Here is a 16,315-nt window from a genome sequence, read left to right as displayed (position 1 = left end):
AAAAGAGGAATAAAATGGCTTCAAAGCCCTATAACCCTGACTGTAACTACTCTGGACTTCTAAAAGCAGAAAAAAGCCACATGTCTTTTTTCGCCTTTGAATTTTATAGCAGCTGCCAATAAATGCTGAAGTTCAAAACAAGTGAAGAAAATTACTGTGGTAATGAAAGGGTTACTGTTATTACATTGCTGCAGATCCAGTTTTGGGAAAGCTCCATATTGCCAGAAGCAGGTAACCAAATCAAAAGAAAAAGAAACCTATAGAAAAAAGAACAGGCAAGGAGCAGTAGAGCAATCACAGTGTAAAGTACTTTCTAGAGGCACCCAAACCCACCCAAATCAGGAAAGGTCAGGAGCAAAATTTAGGGTAAGTGCCTGGTACCAAGTTTGAGGAAATACCCAAATGCCACAGCTTGGTCATAAAAGGAATTAGCTTCGGTTGCTAGAAAGGAGTAGAGGGTTTATGACTGGAATGGCAAGTCATTCAGGATTATAAAGGTTATTTTCCTGTTCACTAAATGTATTTAACATTGAGGATGAAGGCAGCACAAAGTTTGGAAGAGTGCATATTTAGTTACAGCTCTAGCCATTCTAAAAGGCTGGTCTCTGAATTCCTTATAAAACCAATTATTGCTAGTAATCACATAGAAATAGTCCTTTGTTGAATATCTTCAGATAACTGATGGTCAGTTTGTTATGCTTTCCCTTCTAGATCCAGAGAGAAGATCTCATATAATAGGTTTCACAAAACGGGGCGCAAATCCAAAGAACTTGGCTAGTCAACCTTGAAAATATAGAGAAAGGAGAATGTTCATGTACTCATTTATTCACTCATTTTCTTAATAAGTTCCTAATATTTTCTGGGTACTTTGAGGTTTTCTCTATCCAATTCAAAAGTAGTTAATTTTATTGAATAGAAAAGTTTAAGTGATATGTTAAATCTAGCTACCCCCATGGTTTGATTTTGAAAGCCAATTCCAAGAGGAAAACTATATAGTCATGCCAGACTTTTCCAAAGTGGCTGCTCCATTTTACATTCCCATAAGCAGTGTATGAGGGGAGATTTACCCTTAGATTCAGATGGCCCCTTGTTAGATGTGGGACCCTGTATCAAGTGGACGTAATTTATAAACACCTCCATTTGTCATCTGTGAAACAGGAGTAATGGTAATATGTACTTCACAGATTATAATGAAAATTAAAGGAAACGTATGTTAATATTCCTAGTACAAAGTACGACCTCAATACATGTTACTAGTTCCCTTCCTTCTGTCTTTGATATTTGGTTGGCAACATTTATTCTGTAGTAAAGTCAGATAGAGATACAATTATAACTCCCTATTAACAATAAGAGCTGCTACCTGACCTGTGTGGCTCAGTTGTTGAGTATCAATACAAAATAAATTCATCTTTTTCTACCTTCTGTGGAATGAATACTCAAGTCTATAGGAGGAAAAAAACATAGAAACAAATCAGTTTTTATTTGGTTTGGATTTTTCAAATCCCGCCCCCCCGCAAAAGTTTTTATTTCCCCAACTTTTCATTTGGAAGAGTTTAAAATATACAGAAGATTTAAAAGAATATTACAGTCATCACTCATATACTCACCATCTAGACTCAACAATAGTTAAGGTTTTGAATATTTGCTTTATGTATGTGTATGGTTTGTTAAGCTATTTGAGAGTAAGCCACAGACAACACCATGTACCCCTAAATATTTTAGTCTTCCTCTTCTAAAAATAAGAGATTTCTTCAGTCTTGCCAAATAACATTACCACACCTAAGAAAATGAATTATAATTCTCTAAATCTTTTACTGTCCAACCAATGTTCAAATTTTCGCAATTCTCCCTGAATTATCTTTTACTGATAAAATTTTTTTCCAACCAAGATTGAATCAAGTGGTTACATCTTACAAGCCAGCTTTGCTTTTAAGCAACCTGAATGCTTCTGACTGTTTTGAGTCTCTAACATCAGCAGGTAGAAGAAAAAAAAAAAGTATTGTTGTTGTTTTCAAATTTAAGATCAACTGGTGTACCTCCATTCTACCCAGCCATTTTCTTTGTCTTGATTCTGATTAAGCCTGAAATGGGCAGTAACACAAAATTATGTATTGCTTTTTAAGCATGATATTCAATGTGATAGAATGGATATTGATTATCATAGACATGTGTTAAGTTGCCTCCCCAATATCACCTTGAATGTTCTAGCTAAGTAGTCTATTGGTAATTCATCATGGATGGATCAGTGACTTTTTCCTGTTTCTCACAACGATGAGTCCAGGGAAAATCCCATGACCCAGGTCAAGCCTTAACAATCAGAGCAAGGCTCAACACCAGGGCTTTTGGCTGAACTATGAGGGACAGCAAAGTTTCTCTTTCCTGCTAGACCTGAATAAGGAATCCTGTAAATTCGGGGACTATAGGCTGCCATCTTAGATCCAAAAGGGAAGAGCCAACTTAAAAATATGCCAAAACATGTAAAAGAACCCAACATATAAAAAGAACCACAGTGTATGAGCCCTAATCTAAGCCCCATCTGAAGCCAGCATGTCCACCCCCTATTCTGTAATTATATCAGCTAAGAAATTACTTTTTTTTTTAGCATTATTTATTTATCTTACTTACTTATTATTTTTTTTAGAAATTACTTTTTTTGCTTAAACCAGTTTGGATTACGTTTTCTATTATTTGCAATTAAAAGAGTTCCTAGGCATCAATTCTTTTAATTTGATAGTCAGTGTAATATGCTGCTATGAAGATAAGGAAGTAACTAAAAAAATGATGGTAGGTGCATAGAAACAAAATTGTACAACTTAACAAATTGTTATTTTAAAAACCCATTTAACCACTATCTAGAAATAGAAGCTTGCTAACACCCCAGAAGTCCCCCCACACACATACATACACACTCTTCTCACAAATGTCTAACCTAACTTTAATATAGTAACTTCCTTTTCTCTGCGTGACCACCTGAGTCCCTACATATGGTAGTTTAGTTTTGCCTGTTCTTGAACTGTATATAAATGGAATCATATAGTATGCATTTTTTGGTGACTAGCTTAACATTGTGTTTGAGATTCAATTATGTTCTTGTGTAGACCTGCAGTTTCATTCATTTTCATTAAAATTCCAAATTTAATGACCTCATCTGAATATAACATTATTTTTTGTATTCATTCTGCTGTTAATGAACATTTGGGTTAATGAACACCTAAATTTCAGCCTGAGACTACTACAAATTATGCTGCTCTCAGCATTTTGGAACTTGTCTCCTGGTGCTCAAGTGCAAACATTTCTCTTGAAGATAAATGCTGGGCCACAGGGTCTGTTGGTATTCAACTTCCTTAGAGAACTCCAACTGTCTTCCAAGGTGTATGCACCAATGTGCACCCTCAACAGCAATTGGTCAGAGTTTCTATTGCTCTATATTCTAGCCTACCATTAGTATTGCCATCTTTTTCATTGTAGCCATTCTATTGGGGGTTGTTTTGTTTTGTTAACCTTACTTGAGGATATTTTCCCATTGATTTTTAGAGAGAGGGAGAGACACAGAGAGAGAAACATCAATGTGAGAAAAACACATCAATTGGCTGCCTCCCCGATGGGTCCCAACCAGGGCCAGGGATGGAGCCTGCAACAGAGGTATTTGACCTTGACCTGAATCAAACCTGGGACCCTTCAGTCAGCGGGCCAATGCTCTATCCACTGAGCCAAACCAGCTAGGGCTCTAGTGGGGTTTTTAATTTGCAGTTTTGTAATTGCTAAGGAGGCTGAGTACCTTTTCGTGTTTATTGGACTTTTGGACTTCCTCTTTTGTGAATTGTCTAAGTCTCTGCCCCAATTTTCTCCTGGGTTGTTTGTCTTTTGCTTTTTGTTTTCTAATCCTTTGTATATTCTGAATGCAAGTCCCTTGTCCATCGTATATACTGCAAACATCTTCTGTTGCTCTGTAGCTTCCCTTTTCATTCTCTAAATAATAAACATAAATTTAAGTTTAATGTTTTTATATGTAATGATTCTTTTAAGCCTGTTTCTCCTGTGCTTTACAAAGCCATTGTGTCTTGAATCCAGTGTGCATATCTGTGTAGATCTGTTTCTTGAACTCACTATAACATTACACAGGCTTGACTGTCTATCCTGTGCCGATACCAGACTGTTTCAATTACTCTAGCTAAATAAGAAGTCTCCATATGTGGTAGAGCAAGTTCTCCCAATTCTTTGTCTTTGTTTTATTTTCTTCAAAAGGATCTTGGCTCATTGCATTTCCTTATCAATTTTGGAATTAAATTTGGAATTTTAGCTTGTCGAGTTCCTCAAGGTCTTATTGAGATATTTCGTTTTTGACATAGAGGTCTTGCATGTATTTTATTACATTAATTCCTAGATATTTTATGTTTTTATGCTGTTGCTAGTGTTAATTTAAATTTTCTGTTAGTCTTTGAATATGTTAACAGTAAATTCCAAGAGTTCCTGTCCCCAAGAACTTCCAATCCCATAGGATTGGGGATAGACACATAAATGGTTTTGATACAAAGTGGAATGGATTAGTTATGATTAAGGTGGGCCAAGTTTGCCGTAGAAATACAAATGGGAGGAATTAACCCATTCTATGGGGTCATAAGATGGACGGAAGGCAGAAGCATTCTAAGTGTTGAAACATTGATAGGAGTCAGCTAGGTGAGTCCAGGATGAGGCAAAGAGGGGCAGAACGAGCACACATTTTATATACACATTTCAGGGGAAGTTGATGTGGGACATTTTCTGCCTCAGTGTCAAGTGAGGTACCAAAACAGTAAATTCAGATGCCAGCATGAAGGTGACACAGACTCTCCCATGGGCATAATTGACGAAAGGAATGTGAACACACTAGTTCTAAGACTCCTGGAGCCCTGTGGGCAGATGAGGTCACCAAATGGTGCAAAACGGGAGCAGAGAAAGGATTTGGGAAAGGTTTCTTTCGAGGGAGGTGTTGCTGTCAGTATTGCTGAGCAAAGAAGTCATCATGGGAGGTGCTGACCCCTTCTGCTCTAGTCTGGTGGCTGTGAGACCTTCCAAGAGATAGGATGGGTCAATCCATTCTGCTGCCCTGCACCATGCTGAGCTATGGAAAACTCCCTGGGGCCTTCTGACACCCAATGTGTGCTACCATATATATACTAGAGGCCCGGTGCACAAAAATTTGTGCACTCAGGGGGGAGAGGGGGTCCCTCAGCCCATCCTGTGCCCTCTCGCAGTCTGGGACCCCTCAGGAGATAATGACCTGCTGGCTTAGGCCTGCTCCCGGGTGGCAGAGGGCAGGCCCAATCCCTAGGTGCAGCCCCTGGTCGGGCTCAGAGCAAGGCCGATTGGGGAGTTGGGGCGCTGCCCCGTCATGCACAGAGCAGGGAGGATCGGGAGATTGCAATGCCATCCCTAGTCACACTCAGGGTACGGCCGATTGGGGGGTTGGGGCACCGCCCCGTCACACTCAAGGCAGGGTCGATAGGGAAGTTGCGGCGCCACCCCCTGTCATGCACAGAGCAAGGGCCAATCAGGGGGTTGGGGCGTTGCCCCCTGTCATGCACAGAGCAGGGCCCATCCGGGGGGTTGGGGCTCCGTACCCTGTCACACACAGAGCAGGGCCGATCAGGGGGTTGAGAAGCTCCCCCCTGTCACTCACAGAGTAGGGCCAATAGGGGAGTTGGGGCACCACCCCTGTCACACACAGAGCAGGGCTGATCAGGGGGTTAAGGAGCTCCCCCCTGTCACTCACAGAGTAGGGCTGATAGGGGAGTTGGGGTGCCGCCACTGTCACACTCAGGGCAGGGCCGATGGGGAGGTTATGGCTCTACCCCGTCAAACACAGAGCAGGGCCCCTGGGGGAGGGGGGGTTGGGGCGCCGCCCTTTATCACCCACAGAGCAGGGCCGATCAGGGGGTTGGGGCGCCTCACCCCGTCACACACAGAGCCGCAGTGCGATCAGGGGGTTGGGGAGCTCCCCCCTATCAGGCACAGAGCAGGGCTGATCAGGGGGTTGGGGCACCTTCCCCTGTCATGAACAGAGCAGGGCGGATAGGGAGGTTGTGGCCCCGCCCCGGTCACACACAGAGCCGCAGGGCGATCAGGGGGTTTGGGTGCTGCCCCCTGTCACGCTGATCCCGGTGTCGGGAGGCATATTACCCTTTTACTATATAGAATAGAGGCCTGGTGCATGGGTGGGGGCCGGCTGGTTTGCCCTGAAGGGTGTCCTGGATCAGGGTGGGGGTCCCCACTGGGGGGCCTGGCCAGTCTGGGTGAGGGACTGAGGGCCGTTTTCAGGCTGGCGGGTGACTGAAGCTCCCAACCGCTCCTTATTTTCTTTTTCTTTTTTTATTCTGGGCCAGCTTTAGCTCTGAGGCTTCGGCTGCTGAAAGCAGGTTTCTGGCCTTTGTTTACCTTCTGTATTTGATACAATGTTGCGGTCCGGCTGGCTGAAGCCCAGCTGACTAAAACTGGTTTCTGGGGTTTTGTTTAGCTTCTATATTTGCAACATAGTTGCTTAGAGTTGCAGCTGAGAGGCCGGCAAGTCAGGCAGGGAACGTTGGAGTCTGCAGTCACTGGAGCAAGCAAGCCTCCCTGTTTGCTTCAGTGCATGGCTGCCGGCTGCCATCTTGGCTGGCAGTTAATTTGCATATCGCCCTGATTAGCCAATGGGAAGGGTAGCGGATGTATGGCTAATTACCATGTTTCTCTTTTATTAGATAGGATAGGGTGTCCTCCCCAAAAAGTATACCATGCATTATTGATAGCTCAATTCTTTTCAGATTTAACACTTTGGAATTAATAATTATTAATTATTAATAATTTATACATTTTTGGGGACAACATACATTTGGTCTTTGTTCCTGATTTCCAGTACAGAGCTTTTAAAACCCTAGGATTTTCCTGATAGGATTAACAAGCCCCTTTTCACCTTACTTGAATTTATGCTGATAAGCCAATAGATAGCTTCAGGATGGGGTCAGTCATCATAGTGTATTACTTTGTAACCTCTTTGAAAGCAACTTAACTATATTGTGAACGTCTTTCTCTTCCTACTATACAAACATCATATTTTTAAAGCTACATGACATTCCACTATTTGGATATACCATAATTTATGAATTTTATCTCCCACTGTAAAACACTTAATGTTGTTTCTCTTATCTATATATATAAAAGCCTAAGCAACTGTTACAGGGGAACGACTGGAGCAACTAAAACAACCGCTTGCTATGATGCACACTGAGCAGGCAGGCAGGTGAGCGGTTAGGGGCAAGCAGGCAGGCAGGCAGATTGCAAGAGGGATATCTGACTGCCAGATGTCCAACTGCAGGGATCGGGCCTAAACTGCCAGTCAGACACCCCCTGAGGAGTCCTGGATTGCGAGAGGGTGCAGGCCGGGCTGAGGGATCCCCTCCCCATGCACCAATTTTGTGCACCGGGTCTCTAGTATAATTATAAACGCCAGTGTTGTCAACATCCCTATATGAACTCTTTTGTTCACTTGTACAATTATTTCTGTAGGATTAATGACTAGGTGTGAAAAAAAATTCTGGTTAAAGAGTACATATATTTGTTTTCTAGGGCTGCTAAAACAAAGTGGCTGGCTTATGCAACAGAAACTTACTGTCTTACAGTTCTGGAGGCCAGAAACCCAAGGTCAAGCTGTTGGCAGGTCGACTTCTTCTGGGGGCTCTGAGGGAGAATCTGGTCAGTTCCTCTCTCCTAGCTTCTGGTAGTTTGCTGGCAATCTTTAGCATTCCTTGGTGTCTGCTGTGTCACTCCTATGTCTTAATCTTCACATGGCTTTCTCCTGTGTTCCTATGCCCAAATTGCCCCTTTTTATAAGGACACTGGTCATAATGGATTAGGGGTCCACCCTACTCCAGTATGACCTCAGTTATAATGACTCTATTTCCAAATAAGGTGACATTCTGACATACTAGGCATTAGGACTCCCGCATGTGAATTTGGGGGGACACAATTCAACCTACAACATATCTGTAAGACTTTTAACATATGCTGCCAAATTTTTAGAGTGCATCTTTTAGAGTTGTAAATGAGGTGGCATCTGACAGGATTCAGGATGACTAATTGGGGAAGGGATCAGAGAGGAAAGGAGAACTGGGTGATTTCTAAGGATTGGCCATGAGCAACTGAGTGAAATACAGGAGAATTATACTGGGAGAGGGAGTGTGGTCGGTGATGAAGTTAGGTTTTAGACAGACTGAGTCTGAGGCATTAAAGAACAGGCAAGTGGAAATGTCTAGTCAGGAACTATATATATTGGTCTGGAGTTTAGGAAAGACACAAATTTGTGAATCATCACTACTTAAGTGGAAGTTGAAAGTCATGGGGATACATAAAATCACCCACTAAAATAGCCAAGTAATACAAGATAAAAAGAGGACGAAGGGCAGCATTCGAGAAACCTCAATATTAAGAGGATGTTTGGGGAGAAATGCTTCAAGGATGAGGACATAAAGTGATATTTGAAGGATGTGTGACTTCAAAGAAGATAAGAAAGCATTCCAAGCTGAGCATAGGGTCTGAACAAAGGGCTAGAGACTGTGAATGCCTATGGCATAGCCTGAAAATATCTGATATGGCTGGAGATAACAGTAGGAGTGGACAGGAAGTGGTGGAAATGAAAAGAGGAAGGTGAATTAGGGCCAGACCTGGGAGATGTCTTGTACCTGTTGTTGGCCTAGTAGCACTCAGATCCACACCCTGTCCTCTCCTGCTTACCTTGGTATCACAGGGTGCTGAGCCCTGTACCCGCATTGCAATCAGGTTTCAGGTTCAGTCTCCAGTTGAGGTGCTGGTGGAGGCAACCGATTGATGTTTCTCTCTGACATGGATGTTTCCCTCTCTCTCTCTTCTCCCCTCTCTCTCTACTCCCTTCCTCTCTCTCTAAAATCAATAAAAACATATTTTAAAAATTAAATTAAATTAATGTTCATCCAAAGAACTGAGATATAGATGGAGAAGAAGAAAATGATTAGCTTACTGATAAAATGTGACTGCCATTAAGGAATAGAATGTATAAATGAGTACTGAATTAACTAAAATGTTAAGGAAAGAAATCAGTAATATCGAAACCTGTCAGGAAGAGAACACCATTAATTATCAGTATAAAACACTTCAGGAGAGGCTGTGTGACCTACAGGGAGGTCTTCTTCCCTGAGAACTGTCCCTAGGAGACAGGGGCAGGCTTAGGCAAAACCTGATGCCCTTGGAAGAGTTGGATGATCCAGAGAGAGACATATGACCTAAGTTAGACAAATTAAGATTTGATTCCAGAATTTTGGGATTTGGAGCTAAGTGACACAGAGACTGGGAGTCAAAGTCATATTAATGGCAGTACTCTAGGGATAAAATTTGTGAATTTATTGTTAAAGGCTTTGGTTTCTGGTTCAAGAACATTCAACTAGTACTCTATGTCAGGTACTGTGCCCTCCAATAATGCCTCTTCCTTTCCACCTTTTTTGGCTCAAGCCAGCCTCATTAAGTTTCTGTTATTTAAAACCAGAAATAATATTTCAACACAAATCACTTGAGGTAATATTTACTCAGCATGAAAGAAAAAATGTACCACTTTAATGTTATCAATGAAATTCTAAATACTAAATGAAAATTATGAGTTTATTTCAGTATGACTAATGAGGCTCTGGAAATTCTAGGTAAGAAGTAATCATAGCTATCAATAAAAAGAAAACACAATCAATTCTTCTATTTGGCTTTATGAACAACATTAGAGGCCCAGAACATGAAATTTGTGCACGGAGGGGGGGGAGGTCCCTCAGCCTGGCCTGCGCCCTCTCACAATCCGGAACCCCTCGGTGGGTGTCCGACTGCTGGTTTAGGCTTGATCCCTGCAGTCAGACATCTGGCAGTCAGACATCCCTCTTGCAATCCAGGACCACTAGCCCCTAACCACTTGCCTGCCAGCCAGCCTGCCTGCTCGCCCTTAACTGCTCGCCTGCCTGCCCTTAACTGCTCGCCTGCCTGCCTGCTCAGTGCGTGTCATAGCGACTGGTCGTTCAGGTCGTTCCAGTCATTCAGCGTTAACAGTCACTTAGGCTTTTATATGTATAGATACTATATGGTCCTTATACTTCCCATTTTGCAAGTGGAAGATTGATGGAAACTATGTCATCATCTAGCACAGGCCCATAGAATGTTGTTGAAGAACTACTGAATTAAACCCTAGACTCTGAAATACAGAATTAAAAAAATCTTTAGTTATTCAATAAATTCATTTTGATTAACAAGGATTGAACTCAGGGGAAATTGATTACCTTAAGGTCAAGAAGACAATTTTCAGCAAGGCTGCTTCCAGAACCCTGACTAATGCTCTATGGACATAAACACATTGCTAAAGAAATGTTTCCTGATGATGTGATGTATAATACATAAAACAATGCTAGCCTATTCCTTACAGATAACCTCTTAGTGATCAAAGCTTGCTTTGTCATGTTGTATTTGTTTAGATTATAACAGTCTAGACATTTCATTAATATTTACGGAAGCATGGGAGATATTAATTTATCCACTTATGAGTCACTGTGGATATAAAAAAACAAATAAATGAAAATTGCCCTCATAATGTGAAATACTGCAACATAATTACAATTTGATGTTCTTGTTTAAGATTTTAAATTGAGTGTTGATTAGGCAGCAATATATTATACTAAAATTTCATCTCAGAAATAGTTCTTTAGTCTAGAATTTGTGGGTAGGGACATTTGTAATTATTTCTCCCATGACTTGAGAAGATATTATCTCCTAAGCACATGACTTTGGATATAAACAAGCAGTACAGGTTTTACCGTTAACACTGTGCATGGGAGACTGCTGCCGGGCCATCTATGGGGGTCTGTTTTAGTTCTATATTACAGGAAATTTCCCCCACTTTTCTTGATATTTCCCCATAAAATGATGGCAAAATTAAATGAATATGGATCTTCTGCCACCTGTAATTTATATTAAGTTTGAAATTTTCACTCCACTTACTACATAAAAAGGTAAAATCAATTTTCTATAATACATATTATTTTTATTATTGGGAGAAATAAACTTTACTATTAGAATAAGTAGTCATTTTTTCCTCTTGCCGGTAATTTTTAGATCCTATGTTTAAATTAAGCTTGCTACTTTCAGGCTTAAAATTAAGTTCCAAAGATCTAGTGTGCAACTTTGTGCCTATACTTAACAATACGGTATTGTACACTTAAAATATTTTTTAACAGATCTCATGTCAAGTGTTCTAATCCAATAAAAATTAATCCTATGTCATATTCATGTTTTGTTTTCAAAATAAAAAAAAATTAAATCACTTTAATCTTAATTGTAAAAATAATACAGACTTCCAATTCTGGGAGAACATGGAATAGTTGCACTTCTCCCCATTTCTTGTGTTAAATATAGCTAAATACCCTGCATAGTATTATAAAACCAATATAAGATGATTCTGAAAGGGGGAGAGAAGGCAGATTGGTTAGTTACTCGGGATTTCTTTTTGCTTCGTATTTCTCAGAGTGGGTACTGGAGATGTAGGCAACCAGAAACATCAGCGGGTAGAGACAGAGAAAGCAGCCCCCCCTTACCTCCCCAAAGCCTGTTCTCTCTAGACAAAGGATCAGGAAAGGTGTAGCCTAGCAAGGGAGAAAACACTCAGTTAATAGCCACATGTGTAGAAGACTTAACATGGGAGTCCTGGGCCTGCTGTCCATACAAAGTCCTGCTTGCAAGGCTGGCATTTGGGAACCTCTCCGATAAACAGTGCCCTACACTGATATATTACACTAGTGGCCTGGTGCATGGATTTGTCCACATTGAAATGAAATTAATTAGAAACATTTTAATATTGCTATTCAACCTTTCTCTATGTGTCAACCAACTTCATGATTGACAATGACAGATCGAAATACACGTGTGTGATTGGCAACAGTGAGAGCTTTATAGGTATTGCACATGCGTGAATCAACTTAGCCTTTTATATACATACTAGAGGCCCAGTGCACAAAAATTTGTGCACTCGGGGGGGAGAGGGGGTCCCCCAGCCCGGCCTGTGCCCTCTCACAGTCTGGGACCCCTTGGGAGATAATGACCTGCTGGCTTAGGCCTGCTCCCGGGTGGCAGAGGGCAGGCCCAATCCCTGGGTGCAGCCCCTGGTCAGGATCAGAGCAGGGCCGATTGGGGAGTTGGGGCGCAGCCCCGTCATGCACAGAGCAGGGAGGATAGGGAGGTTGCAATGCCACCCTCAGTCACGCTCAGGATAGACTGATTGGGGGATTGGGGCACCGCCCCCTGTTACACTAAAGGCAGGGTCAATGGGGAGGTTGCGACGCCACCCCGTCACGCACAGAGCAGGGCCAATCAGGGGGTTGGGGCGCTGCCCCTGTCACTCACAGAGCAGGGCCAATCAGGGGGTTGGGGTGCCGCCCCCTGTCACTAACAGAGCAGGGTCCATCAGGGGGGTTGGGGCGCTGCCCCCTGTCACTCACAGAGCAGGGCCCATCAGGGGGTTGAGGAGCTCCCCGCTGTCACTCACAGAGTAGGGCCGATAGGGGAGCTGGGACACCGCCCCCTGTCACACACAGACCAGGGCGGATCAAGGGGTTGGGACGCTGCACCCTGTCACACTCAGGGCAGGGCCAATGGGGAGGTTATGGCTCTACCCTGTCACACACAGAGCAAGGCCCATGGAGGGGGATTGGGGTGCCACCCTCTATTACCCACAGAACAGGGCCGATCAGGGGGTTGGGGTGCCACCACTGTCACACTCAGGGCAGGGCCGATGGAGAGGTTATGGCTCTACCCTGTCACACACAGAGCAGGACCCGTGGGGGCGGGGTGTTGGGGCGCCTCACCCTGTCACACACAGAGCAGGGCCAATCAGGGAGTTGGTGTGCTGCACCCTGTCACACACAGAGCCGCAGGGCAATCAGGGGATTGGGGAGCTCCCCCCCTATCAGGCACAGAGCAGGGCTGATCAGGAGGTTTGGGCGCTGCCCCCTGTCACGCTGATCCCGGTGCTGGGAGCCTTGCTGCTCTGCTGATCCCGGTGCCGGGAGGCATATTACCCTTTTACTATATAGGATAGAGGCCTGGTGCACGGGTAGGGGCCGGCTGGTTTGCCCTGAAGGGTGTCCTAGATCAGGGTGGGGGTCCCCACTGGGGTGCCTGGCCAGGCTGGCTGAGGGGCTGAGGGCTGTTTTCCCGCTGGCAGGTGACTAAAAGCTCCCAACTGCTCCTTGTTTTCTTTTTTTTTTTTTTAATTCTGGGCCAGCTTTAGCTCTGAGGCCTCACTGCTGAAAACATGGATACAATGTTGCGGTCCGGGGCTGACTGAAAGCCAGTTTTGTTTAGCTTCTTATTTGCAACATAGTAATAGTTGCTTAGAGTTGCAGTTGAGAGTCCGGCAAGTGAGGCGGGGAACGTTGGAGTCTGCAGTCCCTGGAGGAAGCAAGCCTCCCTGCTCCCTTCAGTGCATGGCTGCCGGCCGCCATCTTGGCTGACAGTTAATTTGCATAAGGATACGCTGATTAGCCAATGGGAAGGGTAGCGGTAGTACGCCAATTACCATGTTTCTCTTTTATTAGTGTAGATAGAATAAATTTGCTTAATTAGACCTGCTTTCTGATGTAGCTAAACTTTTTCCAGCCCAGTGAAGCACCCCAACTTCTCTTTCAGGTAATTGTCAGCAACACAGCCGTAAATATCAACACGAAGCAGATTATTATTGTAGATCACGCAGGGAGAATAAAGGGTAAAATATTTAACTGCAGCAGTGTTTGACTATATTCTGCACAGTGAGAAAATGTGAAGTCATTTTCGATGTCCACCATTTCTTACTTCTTTTCAGTTGGGTCAAGTTTCTAAGCTTTCTAAATTTCCATTTTCCAGCTAATGAAAATAGGATTCCACCGAGTCTCCCATCTACCTATTCCAGGACTTTTGTGAGGATCAAATGAGATGAGGCACAGGAAAATGCTTCACCGACATTTGGTTAAAGTGTAAAATGTTTGCACCTGGCTATAAAGCAAGTCGTGTTCCTGGGCTGAAGAAACTCCAAGGAGGCTAGTTGCTAGGGGAGGAAGCTAGGCGTTGCTACATGATGTCATTACCTGGCACCCATAGCGACCATTTCTGGGCTGGGCTGTGGGCCAAATTTTGTGCATGGCTGGCTGCGATTTGGTGGGGTGTCACTCCAGGGTGGTGGTGGGACCTGTGTCCATTTGGGGGAAGCCGAGTGTTGCTTTGTGGGCACCAGGTCCTTGGTGCTATTTCTCTGTAAATGGCCAATGCGCGTCACAGCAGCTCCTGCGTTGAGTGTCTGCCCCCTGGTGGTCAGTGTGCATCATAGTGACTAGTCGGATGGTAAGACACTTAGCATATTAGCCTTTAATATATAGATTTTCCTAAATGATGAGTGTTTTAGTGTGCCTACACTGTTCATGCAAAGGATATGGTTTATGCTGCATACCTGTTTTCCTTCTGGGAGTCTAGAACTGGTGGTAGGCAGTGGGTACCTATCTGACTAGCCCTCCACAAAACAGCAACAAAACCCTTGGGCAGTAAGTCTCCAATGAGCTTCCCTGGAAGATGACACTTCATACCTGTTGTCACAATTCACTGATGGAAAAATTAAGTGTATCCTGGGTGATTCCCCTGGGAGAGAACTCTTAGAATCATGTGCCTGGTTTCCTCTGGACTTCACGCCATGAAGCTTTTCCATTTGGAGATTTTGCTTTGTAACCTTTTGCTGTAAATCTCATTTGTGAATACAACTACATTCTGAGTCCTTTGAGTCCTCCTAGTAAACCTTTGAACATGGGAGTGTTATGACCAACACATTGCCATATACAGAAGTCATAGTCCCACCCTCACCTATGTCAGCCCAGTGGGAAGCCAGAACTTTCACCATCTCCCAGTGGTAATGAGCTGCCTTTGCCACTTCTCATAATGTCAATTGGAGGCCAAGTGGGGAGCAGTGAAGAGGCACCCCTCTACCTCCCAACCAAGGTGGTATCAGTGGAGGCCTGGTGAACCTGACCTCCTGCCCCTGCACAGTACTGGTGTCCTTTCCTGCCCACATGGGGTGTCAAAGGAGGCCTAATGGGAAGCCTGGACTTCTATCCCAACCAGGTGATTACAAGGTGACATCTCCCTTCCCTAACCAATAGTGTCAGAGAAGGTCTGCTGAAACAGATTTATTTATTTTTATTTGATTTTATTTTTTTTTATTTATTTTTAATATATTTTATTGATTTTTTACAGAGAGGAAGGTAGAGAGATAGAGAGTTAGAAACATCGATGAGAGAGAAACATCGACCAGCTGCCTCCTGCACATCTCCCACTGGGGATGTGCCCGCAACCCAGGTACATGCCCTTGACCGGAATCGAACCTGGGACCCTTCAGTCCGCAGGCCGACGCTCTATCCACTGAGCCAAACCGGTTTCGGCTGATTTTATTTTTAAAAATTATTTTTAAAAATCTTTATTATTGAAACTCTTACATATGTCACCTTTTTGCCCCCATTGACCCCCTCCAGCCCGCCCCAGGCCTCCACCACCTACTGTGTCCACGGGTTATGCATATATGCATACAAGGTCTTTGGTTGATTACCTCCCACCCACCCACCCTCCCTCCGAGATTCTGCACTCTTGAAATAGAAGATTTAAATAAGATTTGAGCCTCATAATGTAATAATGCCCCAAATAGTCAGGATACAATAGAAAAGTACTCACCATATGACAACTAGGAAAATCTCAACTGAAATTCGGAAAGTCAACTAACGGATGCCAACACCAAGATAAGACGTGGAATTATCTGACAAGGATTTTCTGTAAGCCAGAGATTTTCAACCTTTTTCATCTTATGACACACATAAACTAATTACTAAAATTCTGTGGTACACCAATAAGTGTATTTTTTGCAGATCTGACACACAAAAAAAGGTATAGTTTTGATTCATTCACACGGAATGGCAATTGTTGTGTTGGCTATTGGCATTTTAAAAATGTTTTTATTGATTTGAGAGAGAGAGGAAGGGAGAGGAATTGAGAGATAGAAACATCAATGAGAAAGAAACATTGATCGGCTGCCTCCTACATGTTCCCTACTGGGAATTAAGCCCACAACCCTGGCATGTGCCCTAACTGGGAATCAAACCTGCAACCTCCTGGTTCATGGATCAATTCTCAACCACTGAGCCACACTGGCTGGGCATGTTGTCGTTTTTTAAATTTGACAATCTAAGGGAAAAGAGGTCGGTGCCCCTGACTGAATAGTGAGGTACTGAATTTT

Source organism: Myotis yumanensis, unplaced genomic scaffold (assembly GCF_028538775.1).
Source record: "Myotis yumanensis isolate MYYU_CA2020_CCGP unplaced genomic scaffold, mMyoYum1.0.hap1 SCAF_5, whole genome shotgun sequence".
Taxonomy (NCBI): Eukaryota; Metazoa; Chordata; class Mammalia; order Chiroptera; family Vespertilionidae; genus Myotis; species Myotis yumanensis.
This window is presented reverse-complemented; position numbering follows the sequence as displayed.